The sequence below is a fragment of the Neofelis nebulosa genome, chromosome 8 (genome assembly GCF_028018385.1).
Source record: "Neofelis nebulosa isolate mNeoNeb1 chromosome 8, mNeoNeb1.pri, whole genome shotgun sequence".
Taxonomy (NCBI): domain Eukaryota; kingdom Metazoa; phylum Chordata; class Mammalia; order Carnivora; family Felidae; genus Neofelis; species Neofelis nebulosa.
The window spans coordinates 39,952,152-39,970,100 of NC_080789.1; the positions used below are offsets into that span (position 1 = coordinate 39,952,152).

Here is a 17,949-nt window from a genome sequence, read left to right on the forward strand (position 1 = left end):
GGAAAGACAATTCTTGAGGAATCCAGAACTTCAGTAACACGGGCCTCCAAACAATGACTAGTGAGATAATTTAATCACTCCAATTTACTTCACAGATTTGTGTTTATGCCTAGTGACAGTGTGTTAGAAATGACTTAGACCAAAGAAGCAATGTGATTGGTTAATGAAGAGTCTAAGAATGATAATTGAATTTGATGGAATTCATTAGTTAAGACATTCAAGCATGTATTTTACATCCCCGATTATGTACTCTAACATATGTAATAGTCACAATGTGATACATGTACTTTGTTGTTGAACTAGGCACATATGAAAGAGGAAGACATAATATGGCACAAAGAAATGTCAGCCTGACACAAATCTTGCCTCCACTCTCATCCCCTTCCCCAATACTCTTGCTGAAATATCATCTGTACAGCAAGGCACAAAAGCACAGAGGCAGATGCCACGGCATATTCTTTCAGAATGCAAGGCTGCTCAAGATCATCTACAGATAATGAACCATGACAACTGCAGATTGGATGAGGTACAAAATGAAAGGGAGAGAAAGCACACATGTTATATAAGGGGCCAGTGCCCCCTCAAGTAAACTAGCACTTGAAGGGCATGAGTACTAGTAATAATTCCCACAGATGTGAAAAACACTAATATTTCCTTTAATATCCCGGGACACTTTTTAAGGGAAAAACCCCTCAATCCCCTACACAAATGTGTTTTCCCCCCTCAACTGTCACAAGACATGCACAGGGATAGAGGGATACACCAACAAAACCTATCAAAGTTTCTGTTTTTTCCATATACCTTAATCAGGCAGTTGTAACACAATGCCGAGGAGTGAAGCAAGAGGTAAATGGACAGCCTTCCAATCTCAATCCCGGCGTTTGTCACTCCAGCTCTTGCTGGGTCTCGTTTTTCTGTTTTCCTTTGAGAGAGAAAATAATAGAAATAATCCATGAAAATGCTGGCCTGCAACTCTGCACTTGCCTTTACTCCTGATCGGGGACGTAGACTTGTGCTTATGTAGCTCATTCATTATTCAAGCTCTGCTCTGGCTTCCTCAGTTCCTGCTTGTGCTAGGTGCTCCAGGCTAAGAACCAATAAGTATGAATCATGCTGACATAAAGAAAAATCTAGAAGAATAAATGTTTCAAGAAAGCAAGGTTTTTTTGTTTTTTGTTTTTTTTTGCATTTCTTCTGACACATTCTCTTCAGTGGCATTGGTCTATTGAGGAGAAATAGCTTGGGCTGCCACTGAGGAGCCCAGTGGAATTACCAACCGCAGGGAATTATCTCTAAGCAATTCACACTTTGTTTTGCTAACAAGACGCCTTGTTAGGATACTGGAGTGCTATCCTTCTCTGGCAATGTTCCCCCAACTTTCAGAATTATTGAAAAGCTAACTGAATCTATTTTGATTTGTGAATCTCTTTGTAAGCACCAGCAGCTGCAGCAGTGCTAATAAAAAGGGAAAGCATTGCTATTTACCTAGGAAGGACACTGAAATACTGCACATACAAAAGCAACCGGGATGTGGCAGAGCTCTATGCGATATTTTAATAGTTCCCTTCCTTCCTTGCTTTGTTCTTTCCTCCCTCCCTTTCAACCCTCTTTCCCTCCATTCTTTTCTTCCTTTTCCTGTTCTCTTTCATACACTTCTAATGCATTTGTCTATTCTTTGACATAGAGCAACCTATTATATTTCAGATCATTAAATAATGACTTTAGAATATGAGATCTCAAAATACTTAGCGAAGGAGCATAATCCTTTCACATCCATAGAGACACAAGTAGGGAGACTTTGTTATCAGCTGGACCTTCCGGTACCAATTAAGAAGGCAGCCTTTGCAGATTCCAGTGGCTGTGATAACCAGTCAGACCATTCTGCTCCCTTTACAGTTTGGGTTTTAATTCTCCAGAGGAAGCTAACATGGCAACAACCTGTTATTTGAGGATTCAAGTTTTCCTACTACAAGAGAAATGAATTCACAATCCCCTGCAGCTTTCATTATATTCTGAATAGAATTTTATAGTTCCTCAGCAGTTATTAAGGAGTCCTATTTGCCAACTAATGGACCTGAATGGTTCTGGCATAAATCCACGCAAGAAAATCTTCTGAAGGTTTATTGGGCTTGGGAAAACCTTTAGTCCTTGGTTTGAAGGAATAGATGCTGCATCAGAGAGCATTATTTCCTGAGTGGCTTCTGAGCTCCATTTTGCCTGGCCAGGATAGACAACAGAGTGTGTATTCCAGCTCAGGAGGTTTCCAATATAAGTACTTATTTATTATCTGTGATTTACTTAATGAATATTAATTGAGCATTTAATATGAACCTTATTTTTTGGTCAGGTCTTAGGATAAAAAAAAAGATAGTTTCTTGCCTTTGAAAGAGTTAGACAAATTCGGAAATAAAACAATTTATCATTATCTAAATTGATAAGAGCCACAATGGAGATTTAGAATATGCTAGGTGCTAAAGAAGGATTCTTTCCATTCTCAAGGAGAATTCTAATTTTTCATGTAGGAAATATTCCTAACACTGTGTGTTTATGCTAATATGTGTGTGTGCCCTTTAGAGTGCTAGGCATGAGGTGATCAGTCAAGTCCTGGAATTGTTTAATGATTTACACAACTGTGGCTTTTCATAACTGGATCTTTTTTCAACAATGATTCCAAGAAAAAAAAAATTTGCCCACTAGAAAGCATTGAAAACCTTTCTCCCATAGCTACAGATCCCAGAAAGTATCTGATTCCTTAGAGAACATGGCCACCAGAGTCATTTGCTACATGTTGGAGAGCACACATGAGTTAGCAATATACACCCACTCTGGAAGCCAAATAGCAAAGATTAAAAACCATCTGTCATTGAGACTCTGAGCCTGCAAGCAAGCAAGCAAGCAGTAGACTTCCAGCAGAGTCTGGGGCCAGAGCAGTGTGTGACACAGATTTAAAAACACAAGATTTGACCAGAACCATTTTTTCAGTCACAGGGTTTCAAAGGTATTACCAACCCTCACCAGAACCCACTCTGCCACGTGTTGTAAACCAGAGCTATTTCTTACGGCAATTCATTCTTCCTCTCACACTTTTCTAAGTGCTCATTTTGTGGCAAGCAGGGTGCAAAGACACCGAAAGTAAGTTGGCAAAGGAGAGAAGCAGCTGTGCCTAGGGCCCCCCCCCCCCCCCCGCTCACCCCGTGGATCCCATAGGCTAATCAAGGAGACAGATGATAAATACACAAGGTGCATATGTCATTGAATAATTGGAATTGTAGTAAGTTCCTAAAAGGACAGGTAAAGTTGCTAGGGAAGTGACAGCCAGGAGTCTCATCTGGAATTGGCTTCCATGCAGAAATCACATTTAAGGATTAGCTGGATTTGGAGGTAGAATGGGGTAAAGGGGTAGACTCAAGGTGGAACAATATATGTGTTAAGTCCTGAGGCAGAAAGAAACTTCTCATGTTTGAGAACAGAAAGAGGTCAATGTGGTTGTAATAGAGTGGGCATAGAGAAGCATGGAGGGTATTAAAGCTGGAGGCAGGTATGGGAACCATGAGAAACCACTGAAAGATCTAATCCTTTTAGTTCCTGTTCAATAATAGAATAGGGTAGATGGGGATATTTATCATGATTTAAAACAATCTACCTAGCCTCAGAAGTAAAATTTATCATTTTGACTTAGGAATTACTTTTCTGGCTCACTGATGTTAAGTAGGGTGATTTGTTTTCTTTTAAATAATCCTGTATTTTCCTTCCTAGTACTTATTACTATACATATATGCTTGCTTGTTTCCTTCTCTTGCCACCACACCTCGTCAAAAATCTCGGAGAGCTACAGCTTTATTTATTTTTTCACTTTGGTTCACTGATAAGTATCCAAGGCCTGGAACATCATCTGGTATAGAATGTGTAGATGAATGGATAATTCTGAACATTGCCTCCCAGATGCTGGCAATCAGCAATCATTTAGTTACTTTCACGTGAGATCACCTTCGCATGGTAACACCATGTGCTCTTGGTCATCTGTCATTAAAAACAGTCTTTAGAGTTGTTGTAACTTATGGGAAAAGTCTAAATAAAACCCGTTTGGGTAAAGCAAATGTATGAAAAATAAAAGGTGAGGAGGTTAACATGAAAGCATAACACATTGTCCTAACTAATATACATCTCTTAGACTGTAGTTTGGTCATTATAGACTAAGATCCAATCATTTTTCAGCAAACTCTCTATTTTCATAGAACTATAGATTCTTTGGTTATTATCGGTTTAGAGATGGATACAGACTCTCTTACACTCTATATTTGGCAGAGGAACTTAGTGCACTATACCATAAACCAAATATATGTTCTTTAAATTTTGTAATATTAAGAGATTATATATATATAGTAATGTTTATTTTTGAGAGAGAGACACAGGGAGCATGTGAAGGGGAGGGGCAGAGAGACAGAATCCCAAGGAGGTCTGTGCTGTCAGTGCAGAGTCCAACATGGGGCTTGAACTCACGAGCCGTGATATCATGACCTGAGTTGAAATCAAGAGTTGGACGCTCAACCGACTGAGACACCTAGATGCCCCAAACATTATATTCTTATGGCACAGGTATAAATTAATAAAAGTTTGTAGACAGGCAAGTTATGAATTTTAATGGACTGTTTCTGCAGAGTGAGAGGTTTCTTAATGTAGCAATTATTTTCTTCTATTGAACATATGTACTATAAATTTTACTGGGTTAGATATAAATTGCCTTAATATACCAAACATCTTAAATAATCTAGAGGAACATGCTTATGATACGGTTGTCTAAGAAAACCTGCCAAAGTTATTTGCTTATGATGCCTTTAATTTTGACTTACGTATTTTCATTTTTTTTGTAGTATAATTTTTGAAAGGCTAATTTGAGTCTTGCTTTAATATGGAATATTAACTTTATAATAGTCAATGTAGGTTCAAAGGTTCAGTAAACCTTTGTAAAGAAAATATAAAAGATTTGTTTATGATGCATTACCTTGGGTTTTTGACCTTACGTATACGCAAATCACAGACAATATACCAGTAAATTACCCAAAACCTAAAAATTTAAAAGATAATTACATTCAAATATCCCTTGTGCCAAGACGCCCGAGAGAATATTTGCTAGAAGAATCCTATCTGCAATGGACAAAGGCAAAAAGTAGGGGATGAAGTATCACAGATAGGCTTTTACTTGGCACCGTTCAAGTGAAAAAAAATTTTTCCCCAGTGAAAACAATAATTTAGGTGAAAATGTTTGCAAATTGTGTTTGAAATATAGAATTCAAGCATACTTTAGGGATTATGTGGTTCTTGGTTTCATTACCTATTGGTGGAGACTACAGGCCCAAGAAGTCTGCAAACTCCCTAAAATACTAGGTAAAACTATATTTATGTACTTGTTCATTTATGCCAGATTCTCACAAGAAGTCAGTAATTCCCCCCCTAAAAATATTCGGCACTGGAAATTCACTTGTCCAGGCAAGCTTATTAGTAGCATAGCGGAAGCTGCCACTCATGTCTTGATTCTCAATCCAAGGAGGGAAAAGTGCCTTTTTCATCATAGACTTCATATTTCCTTGTTATAACACATGATCCAAGTCAAGCCAACATGGCACTTGACTTTTCTCTAGGAATGTAGAGTTAAAACAGCTTACAAGACTTAAACAAGTATTTGCTCTATTGTTAGAATTTGTTTGTTTGCTTTTTGGTAAAAATGGCAGGGAGAAGTCCTTGTACCATATTCGTCAATCCGAGATGAAAGCCACAAAAATTTTTATGTAATTTTTTTCTTTTGAATCAATCAGAAAAAGTGAGTTTCAACCCCTGGCTGTCTTGTTCGATTTAATCCGCAAAACAATGCCCTATACTTTCATCTTTTTTTTTTTTTTTCTTGAAGTCTCAACATAGAATACACTATGAATTTTAACAACCTGTTTTTGTTCAACTGATTGCCTTCAGTTTCTCTATGCGACAAATGAAGATATATTTGCAAAAATATATATTTATATATATTCAAGTTTTATTTTAAATTATTCAAGAGGTTTGGACTGCTTTATAAGATAAATTTAGTTACGAAAGGAATCTAAAGATCTGCTAAAACTAGCCAACATGCATATGATCCACTGACAATTGTTAGTGGTATATTAATTTCCAGATACCTAATAAGAGCAAAAAAAGTAACAGTTGACCACTGTGGCCATATAGGTGAACTCTGCTCTGAAGTGAAGGTAAAAGTTGGGAGAATAGATTTAGGAAAAAGCACACGGCCTGGAAGGTATATGTTAAAAATGCATTATTAAATACAAATATAGGTGTGTGTGACAGAGAGAGGGAGAGAGGTACATATACGTATAAGGCTGTATGTGTATACACAAAATGCATTTTAGGAGATTAAAGCCAAAGTAATTAATTCTACAGCATTTAGTCACAGTCTCAATTTAGCAATAATTCTTGGATTGAATAAACAGAGAGATTAAAAATGTACTCTGCACAGCAATCAATTGCTCCAGTTCCAGCAGACTCTCTGATATGTATGAGTGGAGCGGGGAAAGAGAACAAACCAGAATTTGTATGCAAGGTTGGAAATCTAGAGATACAAAATGTAGAACCAGAAGGACACTGACATATTCTTAAGTTTTCTTTAGTTGCTTGTTTCAAAAGGTACTCTTTTAACAAATTTTTCGATAAGGCATAATGATTAACATTTATGCTGTTTAATAAATTTAAACTTTTAAATAGTTTGAAATAACATTTGCATTGTTATAAATAACTATTACTATTTTACTATGAATTCAGTTTAAGAAAAAATAAATGGAATCTTTTTTTAATTTTTTTTTTAATGTTTAGAAAGACAGAGACAGAATGGTAGTGGGTTAGGGGCAGAGAGAGAAGGAGACAGAATCCGAAGGAGGCTCCAGGCTCTGAGCTGTCAGCACAGAGCCCGACACGGGGCTTGAACTCAAGAGCTGTGAGATCATGACCTGAGCCGAAGTCGGACGCTCAGTCGGAACTGACTGAGCCATTCAGGCACCCCCTTTCTTGTTCTTTAAAAAAAATTTTTTTTGAATGGAATCTTGTATAAAAAATTTTGAGTAATATTTACCATAAAGGAGTGAATTGATCTTTCAAAGACTTATTTTTGGTTGTCATCAGGTCTGTCTTCAGACAGCTTGAATTCAAATCCAAGCTCTAATACTTCCTAGCCATATTTCTCAATTTCCTCATCTAAAAAATAAAAAAAAAAAGGATGTAGGGACACGTGGGTGGCTTCCTCGGTTGAGCATCAACTCTTGATTTCAGCTCAGGTTATGATTCACTGTTGGCCTTGAATTGAGTTGGGGGCCCATGTGGGGCTCAGTGCTGACAGCACAGAGCCTGATTGGGATTCTCTGTCTCCCTCCCTCTCTAACCCTCCCCTGCTCACACTCTATTATCTTTTTCTCTCTCAAAATAAATAAATAAACATTTTAAAAAGGATATAATAATTCTCCAATATTATTGCTGAGAGGATTGGATAAATAATTCAATTAACATATTAGCACATACTAAGTCCTATTGGGTTAGCTATTGTTAGTGTTACTATCATTATTGATAAAATAATAATAATAATTGTTATTATTTTGGGAGAGAGAGACAGAGACAGAGAATCTAAAACAGGCTCCACTCTGTCAGTACAGAGTCTGATATAGTACAGAGCTCAAACTCCTGAACCTTGAGATCATGACCTGAGCTGAAACCAAGAGTTGGATGCTTAACCAAATGAGCCACTAAATGAGCCAGGTGCCCTAAAATTATTCTTTTGAATATGAAGTTAACACAAATTCAGATTTGAAAACACAACACCCTACAGGTTCCCATTCTTAAATGCTGAAATATAATTACGGTATATTGAAGTGTACATCATTGTACTAATTTTTATTTCATATTTTTTATGTACCTGCCATATATTCTTATGTTGCATCTAAGTCTCCTGAGGACAAAAATATCATTAACTTTTCCCTATCTCTTCTGTCTCTCCTGTCGTTTTTTTTTTTTTTTTAAGATTTTATTTATTTGGGAGAGTGAGTGAGTGAGCGAGCGAGGGGCAGGGGAGGGGCAGATAGAAGGAGAAAGAGAGAGAGAATCCCAATCCACACTGCCAGTACAGTTCATGGGGCTCAAACCCACGAACTGTGAGATCATGAGCTGAAATCCAGAGTCATCCAAGCACCTCTCTTTTTTCTTTTATAGCAAGACATATTTATTGAGCACCTAGCTTGTGGCAGGCACTTTTGTAGGTCTGAAGTGGAAAGGGCAAGCAAGACAGATAAAACCTCTGCCTTCATGTTGCTTAAGTTCTTGTAAAATTCAATTAAAACTCTGTTGCTCTTTGCTAAATTCAATATCGATGCCAATGTTAGGAGCGCCAAATACAAAAATAAAGACATAATATTTTAGAAAATGTATTTCAATGCAAGTGATTGCAAAAGATGTAAACTTTCATAACACAGCAACAAAATCATGAACAATTAACTACAGTAATGAAGGTGGGTATACTGTTGGTAGAATGGCTATATATTATCTTCTGGTAAATTTTAGCTTTTTTTCATGTAAGTAAGCACTAAATAAATTAGATTAGAAAAGTTTATAGTGGAGCCACAATAAAAGTTTTTTTAAATTTATGGAAAGGGCTGTATACTTTGATGAAAAAAGATCTTAGCAATAAATTAAATTTTAAGAATTTTTAAAGTGCATTCTATAGTATAATAGTTTATTCTGAACAAAATAATTAGCACATCCTCCATTTTTATGTCCTATTATCAGTGTCAGAAGGATCCATATATGAGAAAACCCAGACACAGCAAGTATAATGCAATAGAATAAGGAAGTCTCTATTGAAATAGGTTGTTCATGTAATAATAACCACAAACTTTGATTTTAAACTTCGTAAATTGCCTATTTTTAAATGATCTATCTTCTATTTATTCTTTGTAAAAAGATTTTTTAAAAGCTCAATTAATGACTGAACCATTTGTTCATAATACAGATAAAATTTTAGAAAGACTAACACTAAAGAGCTACTTTACTTTCATGATTTTTAAAATATATACATATAAATCAGTGAAATAGGTTTATTATGAAACATCTTAGAACTTTAGGAAATACAATGTAAGAAGAGGTGAATAATTACCTAAACTTACTATAGTAGAACATATCTATTTCAGTCTAAAGCTTTGTAATCAATACAGTGTCATGTACAAAGAGATAATATCTCTTGGCTGAGAATCTTGGATAATTAAGTTTATCTAGTGATGTCTTTGATCTTCAAGCCTCAGGTTTCTAACATGTGGTTGAAGGCTAGTGGATTGTTTATGAAGTCCTTACTATCCTACGAGGAAGATAACATTATTGTTCCCATTTTACAGATGAGAAAACTCAGAAATAGAATGATTATATAACTTGATCGAAGTCATACTAGTGAGAGGTGGAGTTGAGATTTAAACTCCATCTATCAGGCTTTTAGGCTAATGCTCAATGATATGACACTGTGCTATATTTCTCAATGTATGGCCAAAAGATAGGAGTACCTACCTAAATTGGCTCATTTTTATGGTACAGCTGAAATAGTACAGGATGGGCATAGTATGTGGGTGATTTATTTTAATTTAGGCAGAGTTTTATACTTTATTTTCCAACACAATATGCCCCAAACTAAAACCAGCTCCCTCAGTCTTGTTTCCTCCATTTCTCATTTGGTCACGTGTTCATTCATTTATTCACTTAGGTAGAATTTGTTGACATACAATGGGTTAAACACAAATACCCTTCCCTCTTTCTGTAACCAGCCACAAGTCTATCAATTCTTTCTTCTTCATGTTTCTAGTAGCAACTTGCCTTTTTCTCTCCCTTTTGACCATTAATAGATTGAAACCAACTCAGGTCTTTATCACTGGATTACACCACCACCTCTGGAATAATCTGCTACCTACAATCTATTCCTACACAGCAATATCAGATTAATTTTCCCAAATACTTGAATATACAACAACCATTATCAGCAGAGAAGGTACCAGTTTAAAACGCAAAAGACATGGAGTCGAGAGAAACTTAGTTTTCTCCCTGAAGAAAATCTTGATCCCCTGCCCACACATTCTTCATAAAGTATCCAGTGAAAATGCAAAGCTAAAAATGCAAAACTGATGAATTATGTTACTTCCCCATTCAAAAGCTTCAAGGCTCACTTTTTCTCTGAGGCTCTGTCTTAGTTCCTTATGCTTAAAAGACTATCTCTTGGACCCTGCCAACTTCTCCAACCTCGTTTCCCCATGCTTCCCCTCAGTTGTTATGTCCTGGTCAAATTGAACTTCTAGAACAAGTCAACCTGTTTCCTTTAATTTTCATGGGACAGCTTCCTTTTCCAATTCTTTACTATGGTCTCGCTGGACTTTCTGGCCTTATCTACCATTCTGTCGTCCTCGGTCTTCTCTAGACACACGGGCCATTTTCTAAATCTTTCCCTGGATATTTGCATGGCTTATTCCCTCAGTTTAGTCTAAGAGCCCCAAACAGACTACTCTTCTGTGGACCTTGACTTAAAAATCCTACTCTTTATCTATTTTCTACCAGTTTACAAACCAGCTTAATGTTCTTAATACTACACCAAAATTTTAATTCCACCTTAACTATCCTTTTAATCATATGCTCAGCTTTCTCCTCTCCACTGTAATGCTTTAATAGTAAACTTTTCTGCATTTACTTCCATATAGCTTTTAAATCTTTAGCAATCTGGCTTCCCCATTCATTCTACTAGTCATGAACCTCATGACTGTCAAATCCAACACCAGTTCTCCATTTTCGACTTCTCCACATCATTGAGATTGGTGAGGACCATTTTCAGGATATTAAAGCTTTGATTCTGAATTAGTGCACACACTGTGTGTGTGTGTGTGTGTGTGTGTGTGTGTAGTTCCGTGTTTTATTTACGTCTGTTTCTGCTTACTCTTCCTTTAGCATATCCATGTTTAATTCCAAGGTTTTCTCTTCAGCTCTCCAGTGCTTCTATATTCTAGCACAAACTCCAGTATTTTCAAATATGGCTGCTTTGCAGACTATCCCTAGCATTAAATATTTAGCGTTGGCTTCTTTACTATACCCTAGACCCAAATTTCCTCCTGATGGCTATCTACTTATAAATGTCCTCCTGGCATTATGAAACCCCCTAGCTGTAAGTGAAATGTTGAGTACTTCCCCACAGCTTTTCTTATTTTGTGTTCCCTAACCCAGTATTTGATAAGAAAATTTAAATTTATATTTGACTCCACCTAATTTCTACTCCTACATCTGATTAAGTGTCACATGTTATGAATTGTTCCCCTGAAACGTCCCTGGTATTCTTTCCCTTCTATTCTATCAGCCCACTAGCTAATACAGGCCCTTATCATGTTATTGCTTACATGTGCTTTAGCTTCATAACTGATGTCTTCCCTTTAATATCCTGCCACTTCAGTACAAGCTCCACATCTCTCTGCCCTCTAGCCTTGCTCTCACTACACTTATCAGAGCACTTTGTACTGCTATTAAAAGACTTTATTTTTCCAAATACTGCAGTTGATTGCATTCACGTCTGTTTTTGCCATCAGATTATTAATTCCTCAAGGGCAGAAGTGGTATCTTAGCCCCTTTTATATCCTCCATAGTGTCACCTTGCCCACAGTATGCACTTAATAAATGTTTGTTATATTGAGATAAGATATGTGAGAAAAAACAATTCAGTGAATATGTCATCACTATGCAAGGCTTGCTGAAATGCTATTCTCTACTGGGACATAAGAAAATAACACCATATCATTGTTCCTAATAGTCTATGCTCAATATTGGCTAATATTTTATTTATTATCTTTGGTATTTAAGTTTTAGAATAATTGTTCAGTAGCATACTGGAAGAATTAAAGAGAGTAGAAGCATATATTGACTTAGTATTCATGAAATACAAAAATCTATGATTATTTCACTTAAATTTATCTCAATACCTCTGTATAAGACAATGCTTTTAAGAACATTAACCTTCTTGAGTTTTTTATTTGTGTCAAAAGCAAACAGAAGGAATTGTCCTTTTCCAGTATCATATCCAAAAGCTATAAAAAGGAATTAATTCATATGCTTGAATTGTGATCATACCTCTGGTTTCTAGCTAAGGCTCTATAAATAGGTAGGTTCTCTGCCTATAAACGTTGACTTACCTTGTCAACGTTTTTATTCTGACTTATCTGAAACAAGTAATATGATGGACGGATTTGCCATATATGTTGTAAAAGCTAAAAATGTGTTGTAAAAACAAACTATTCTCTATAGATTTCTCAGAAAATAAATCAGCAAGATGATGTAATATAAAGACTGTGGATCCTTAGAATTAGACAGACTTAGAGTTGAATTGTGACTTTAACATGTACTAGCTCAGAAGTCTCGAGAAAAAAATTAAACTCTTGAGTTTTCTCATTTTTAAAATAGTGATAATGGCACCAGTCTTAGAGTTATAGGAATAGAATAGATAAATATGCCAAATAATTAAGATATATAAATGTTTAGTGCTCAGCACATGCTGGTTCCTTTTCAGTATCTTGTCTTTCAACAGAACAGTAAACAAAGTAAAAAAATATGACCTCTGAATTAATAAAGCGTTCATTATATTAATTTTTTCCAAGAATATTTTTTGATGGTCTACTAGATTCCAGGCAACATGGTGTCTTAAACAATAGAGTATAATGTGGTTAAGACCTAGAGCTGACACTAGAGCCGTTACTATATGTGATCACTGGTTAGTGGCTGATCCCATTTCCCACCTGTGATAATTATTTTAGATGTTAAGTAGCATTAGTACTAGATACAGATTTGAGGGGGAAATGTACTCGATTTCAACTTAAGTAGCCTCTATTTGAAATACCAGCAGGTTAGCCAAGCACAAATATCTAGTAGGAGGCAGGAATAGAGGATTATAGACTATATGCTCTAGGAAAGTAGTGGTCATGTCCGGTTTGCTCACTATTATATTCCCCTGTGCTCAGAGTACTGATCAATCAGTAATAAGAACAATGACCGCAAAAGTAACACAACACTTACCATGTGCCAGAATCTGTTCCAAGGATTTTACATATGTAGTTCATTGAGCTCATATAATCATACTATGGAGTAGGTGCCATCTTTTCTGACAAGAAAATGAGGCACAAACATATTAAATAACTACTTCAAGGTCACACAACCAATAAATAAAGCTGACATTTGCACCCAAGCATTTTGACTACAAAGCCTATGCTCTCAACTATTCTCCCTAATCTGCAAAACTAAGGAACAAAGAACAGATTGGGGAGGTAAGGGTAGAGATTTGAGATTGTTCATATATAAGTGAAAACAACAGTATCAGAGGGGATAGCTGAAATCTCCGAAGGATCTATAAAGAGAAAGAAGAGAAAATGGCTGAGTATCCTTAAGGAACACTAACGTTTAATCAAAGGAAGATGACTGTGTTGGAGGACAAAGGAGGAGAAACTTCTGGAAGTAGAGTGTGTGTCAATAAGTTAGAGATTCAAAGTATATCTCTTGGAGAGTTACTTCAGAGGCAGAATGAGAGAGGACACCGAATGGGGAATGGAAGAGAATGTACTGGTATATCATGACACAGAGAACAGGCAGAGCAATACTTTTCTGTGTGTGCTGCTAATTGTTACTCAGAGGACATTAGTAGTGTGGGACATGTAGCATATAGATCAACTAGCATTTTCAGGAACTAAAATAAGACATCTCTTACAGACTTAAAAAAATCCCAGTGTTTAATTCCTAGTTTCTAAGAAGTAAGTCAGACAATATGCTTTTTTCAAGATGGTGGGTAGCTAAAATATAGAAGGAGGTAAAAGTGAATAGTAAATTCTTGAAGGATTTGAAATTACGAACAATATTTTAAAGTTTAGATACAAGATTAGGAAAAATTTGTCATTTAAGATTGGGTCTCATTTCCCTTTTAGAATAATTTATAATTTATAATAGTTTTAGAATAATTGTTCAGTAGCAGGTGAAAGAATTCCCCTCCATATAATATCAGAATTTATGGGCATTACTAGTAATTAATAATAAAATCCCGTCGTTATGTCAGAAGTGTATAGAATTCTAAATTCTTCATGTTCATTTGGTAACAACGACCCTGTTACATATAAAGTCCAGTGGCTTCATCTTTCTTTCTTCCACCTTAAGAACAGAAGAAAACTCATCAGCTTTGGGGCCCAAACATTTTTTTTTCCAAAGGAATTCTTTTTTTTCTCACAGCTCCTCATTGTAAGCAACTTAAGCTGTTGTGAGAGGGGACTCAGGCAATTGCAGAAGATTAATATTGTAAAGCATACATATAGGTATGACCATAGTTTCACAACATCATCTTCATAGCACAGTACAGCATGCTTATTGTTGTGAACATTCATATAGATTTGATAAGTGCACGCAGTTCATTTTTGGATAGCTAAGTTTTGAACCTTATCTCAAAATCTCCCAGAAATTTTAGAGAGGATATATGAACTTCCTATCCTTTTATTGTAAATTAACTCTAAACCTGAAAAAGAACATAGTAGCAGACAAAGGACCTGTTTTTCCTCTCTATTAACCTGGTAAGAATTTTTAAAAATTCATATACATGAATTTGAATTAAAAAGAAATTGAGTTTGTACTTTATTTTAATGCATAACTAATTCATATAGAGAGGAAACTAATGAAAACAGTTCAAATTATCCTTAAGCACAGAGCTTCTGAGAAAATATACATTTAATTAATGATTCATTTTTTTCATTCATACTACATATATTTATGAGCACTTACTATACGTTGGGATCTAAATTATAATTAAAAATTAGTTAGGCAAGGTTTGGAAGGGAAAGTCTTCCAGGGTGATGGTTCAGCATGTGCAAAGGTCCTGAAGTGACTGCGCTTATAATCAAGGTAGTTGAACCACAGAGAGCAAAGAGAGAGAGGGGAGCCATAAAGTTGGAAAGGTAATGAGAATACGTATGTCATAGCAATGATTTTAGACTTTTTTCTTGTACTTTATAAAATGATCAAAAAACTTTGGGGGAGGTAGTAACTTGATCAGAGTTTAATTTTCAAAACACTGCTATGGCATGGTGAATAGATTTCAGAAAAAAAAAAACAATAGAGAAGTTATACATTGCTTACTTCCAAACGAACCATATCCACTGTTCTTATAAGCTAATTATTATTTAAAAAATTTTTAAGGACAGCTTGCCTTTAGAATATCCTATATAGATTAGGACTGAGAATATACATAGGCCAGCTTCTCCCCTTCCCCCCCCCCCCCGAGCCACTCACATATATCCATTCATTACATTTTTCTAATCTCTTTGCAAAGCTGACGTATTAGCTCGATGTAGTAGTTAGGTCTTAAACTTTGAGCTAGTTTTCTAGTAGTGACGCTCAATTTTTATCAATCATTTATAGGCTACACAGGATAGGCTTGCATGGAGGAAAGTAAACGTAATTCACCTCTGGGGTGATTATGATACTAATTATAATACCAAAAAAGAATGCTCTTGAGTCATTACTGTGTGCCAAGCAGTGTTCTCAACACTTTACCTTGTATTGTTATTTAATCTTTGTAAAAATTCTCTAATTCCTATGTATGCATGATCTAGTATATAACTAACCTCCTTGAGACTGCCTAAATTATGTGACTCAAATTTTTGCATAGACAATCCATATCAGCACAGTCCAAAAGTATGAAGTAAGCAAAACCAAATTAATAAATCTCAAAATTCCCTCCCGCAAAGGGAGAGAAATCCTATAAAACAACAAAAAAAACACAATCTGATACTTTGATCTCAATAACTTTTTAAAAATGTCAATAATTTCCTCTAACAAAACTATAGGAATGTGACAATACTACGTTTCGTCTCTGGTTCTGAGGAATATAAGAGTCAAAAGGTTTTACTATGAAGTTACTCAAGTATAGCATCAGGGACTTGGTTGAGGGGATGTGATAATTTACTAAATATGGCATGCCAAGCAGAAAAGATGCATTCATTGCCTCACTATTATTCTCGTTCAATTATAGAACTTACATCTTCTGGAAAAATGACTGTTTTATCTGGTGCTAGGTGTCCTTCTGCCAAAATAGTTTTCAAGTTACCATTAGTGATACATTAAGAAGTGCTCATTAAAGTAATGCAGCCTTCGCCTACCTTCTCATTTTTCTTACATGACATACTGCCTGTGATCCAGAGAGCAGACTACTTTGGGACACATGGTTGTAAAATTAACATCTCCACTTAGGAAAACAAAGGGGATAAATCAACCTCTATAAAGACACAAAGGCAGTCGACTGGGTCAACATGAACTTGCAGCAATCTTGAATCACTAGAATTTAAGGGACTGACAATTGTTTAGAGCTTGAAATAGCAACCTTGAGACAACAGCAAATACTGAAATTCCACACAATGGGCATTTCGAGTATAGAAACGCAGAACTCCAGAGAGGTAGAATGAAAACAGAAGAATCTTGGAAGAGAACTTTAGATAATTAGTAGATGACAAATTTATATGGGGCTACAAAAATTAGAATTCCATTGGTTTGTACCGCTTTCTGCCTCCACTACCTGTTCCTTAGCCAGTATGTGGACACAGACACAGACCACTGGGCTAACAGAAATTTTTGCAAATCGAGTATAAACTAATATATTTAGTTCTACAGGGGAAGACATAGCAGGTTATTCTTTAAAAATTTTATCTAGCCTACTTTTCCTCATTTGAAATTCTTCAGAAGTGTGCCTCATTCCACATCTCACCGAAACCGTCCCTAACCTTACCGATCTAAGTGAGAGTCACTTCTGTATACTTCAGAGCATCCATGACCCTCTCCTAATGTGATACTCATGCCACTGTTCCGCCCTGGCATCTTTACTTGCTGGTTTTTTCCAGTAGAGTGCGATGTCCCAGAGGCAGGGAGCATGTTAATACATCTGTTCGTTACACCTAGCTCACCAAATGGTTTCATTAACTGTTAAATGATCTCACTTCTTTTTTAAGATAAAGAACTAGGTGACAAAAAAAATGATTCAGAAAGGTGTTTTTATTCTCCAAACTATTAAACATATTTATCCATTAAGGGAACAAGCATTAGCTTTGCAGATCACTGTAGTGCCAGATCGTTGTATATATGTGATTTATAGCAGAAGATATTTTTTAAATTCCCTAAAATTTATGCCAGTACTTAAAGTACTTATTAAGAGGAAATCTGGAAAGGCTAAAGGTTAGAAATAAATCTAAAAGATTGGATTAGAACAAGGTTAAAACCCAAAATAGTTAAGATTTCTTTTGCCGCCTTCTTTTATTTTCTTTTCTGACCAGCAAAACTCCCAACACAGCATACAAGCAGTTAAGGTGCCATTTTTTTTATGTTCCTTTACTAACGTTTTGACTATTAGACTATAAAATAAACATAAGACTTTATGGTTTCTATGGCTTCCTATGGTTTCTCGAAATCACCAGTAGTGTTTGTTTTTTGAGTCTTGTAGCTCACACTTTTTAGAACTACATTCCTCAGAAACAGAACCACTTCATGTGGCTCCCTGATCATGATAGAACATTCAAATGCACTTACATTTCCAAAGGACATGGAAGCATTTTCAACTGCTACCTCACCTCTCCACCGAGTCCCTCCCAAGCTTAATGCGGTTGCAACACAGCCATCTATTAGTCTGAAACAGGGTAGAACCCAGTGGGATTCTGTGAGGGGCACATGCTTTCTAAGGAAGCCCTGACACATGGGGCACCTGGGTGGCCCATCGGTTAAATGTCCAACTCTTGATTTTGACTCAGGTCATGATCTCACGGTTCGTGAGTTCGAGCCCCTGCTTGGGATTGTCTCTCCCTCTCTCTCTGCCCCTCCCCTGCTTGCTCTCAAATTAAAAAA

At 36.1% G+C, this 17,949-nt stretch overlaps 1 protein-coding gene and 1 long non-coding RNA gene across 7 annotated transcripts in view; one reads left to right on the forward strand and one right to left on the reverse strand.

The window, feature by feature from the left end:
• SYT1 (synaptotagmin 1) overlaps positions 1–17,949 on the reverse strand; it is a 558,476-nt gene that overhangs the window by 429,209 nt on the left and 111,318 nt on the right. For 3 of the 5 annotated variants that reach the window (XM_058741937.1, XM_058741939.1, XM_058741935.1), the window contains exon 2: positions 802–922. The exons of 1 other annotated variant lie outside the window; for it this stretch is intronic. The gene's annotated coding sequence lies outside the window, so the exon portion shown is untranslated. Of the gene's footprint in view, positions 1–801; positions 923–13,104; positions 13,190–17,949 lie in introns of all 5 variants that reach the window. One more of the 5 variants, XM_058741936.1, reaches the window with a different exon arrangement.
• The window catches only part of LOC131519171 (uncharacterized), a 138,729-nt gene that overhangs the window by 59,840 nt on the left and 60,940 nt on the right, over positions 1–17,949 (forward strand). The gene's annotated exons all lie outside the window — the stretch shown is intronic.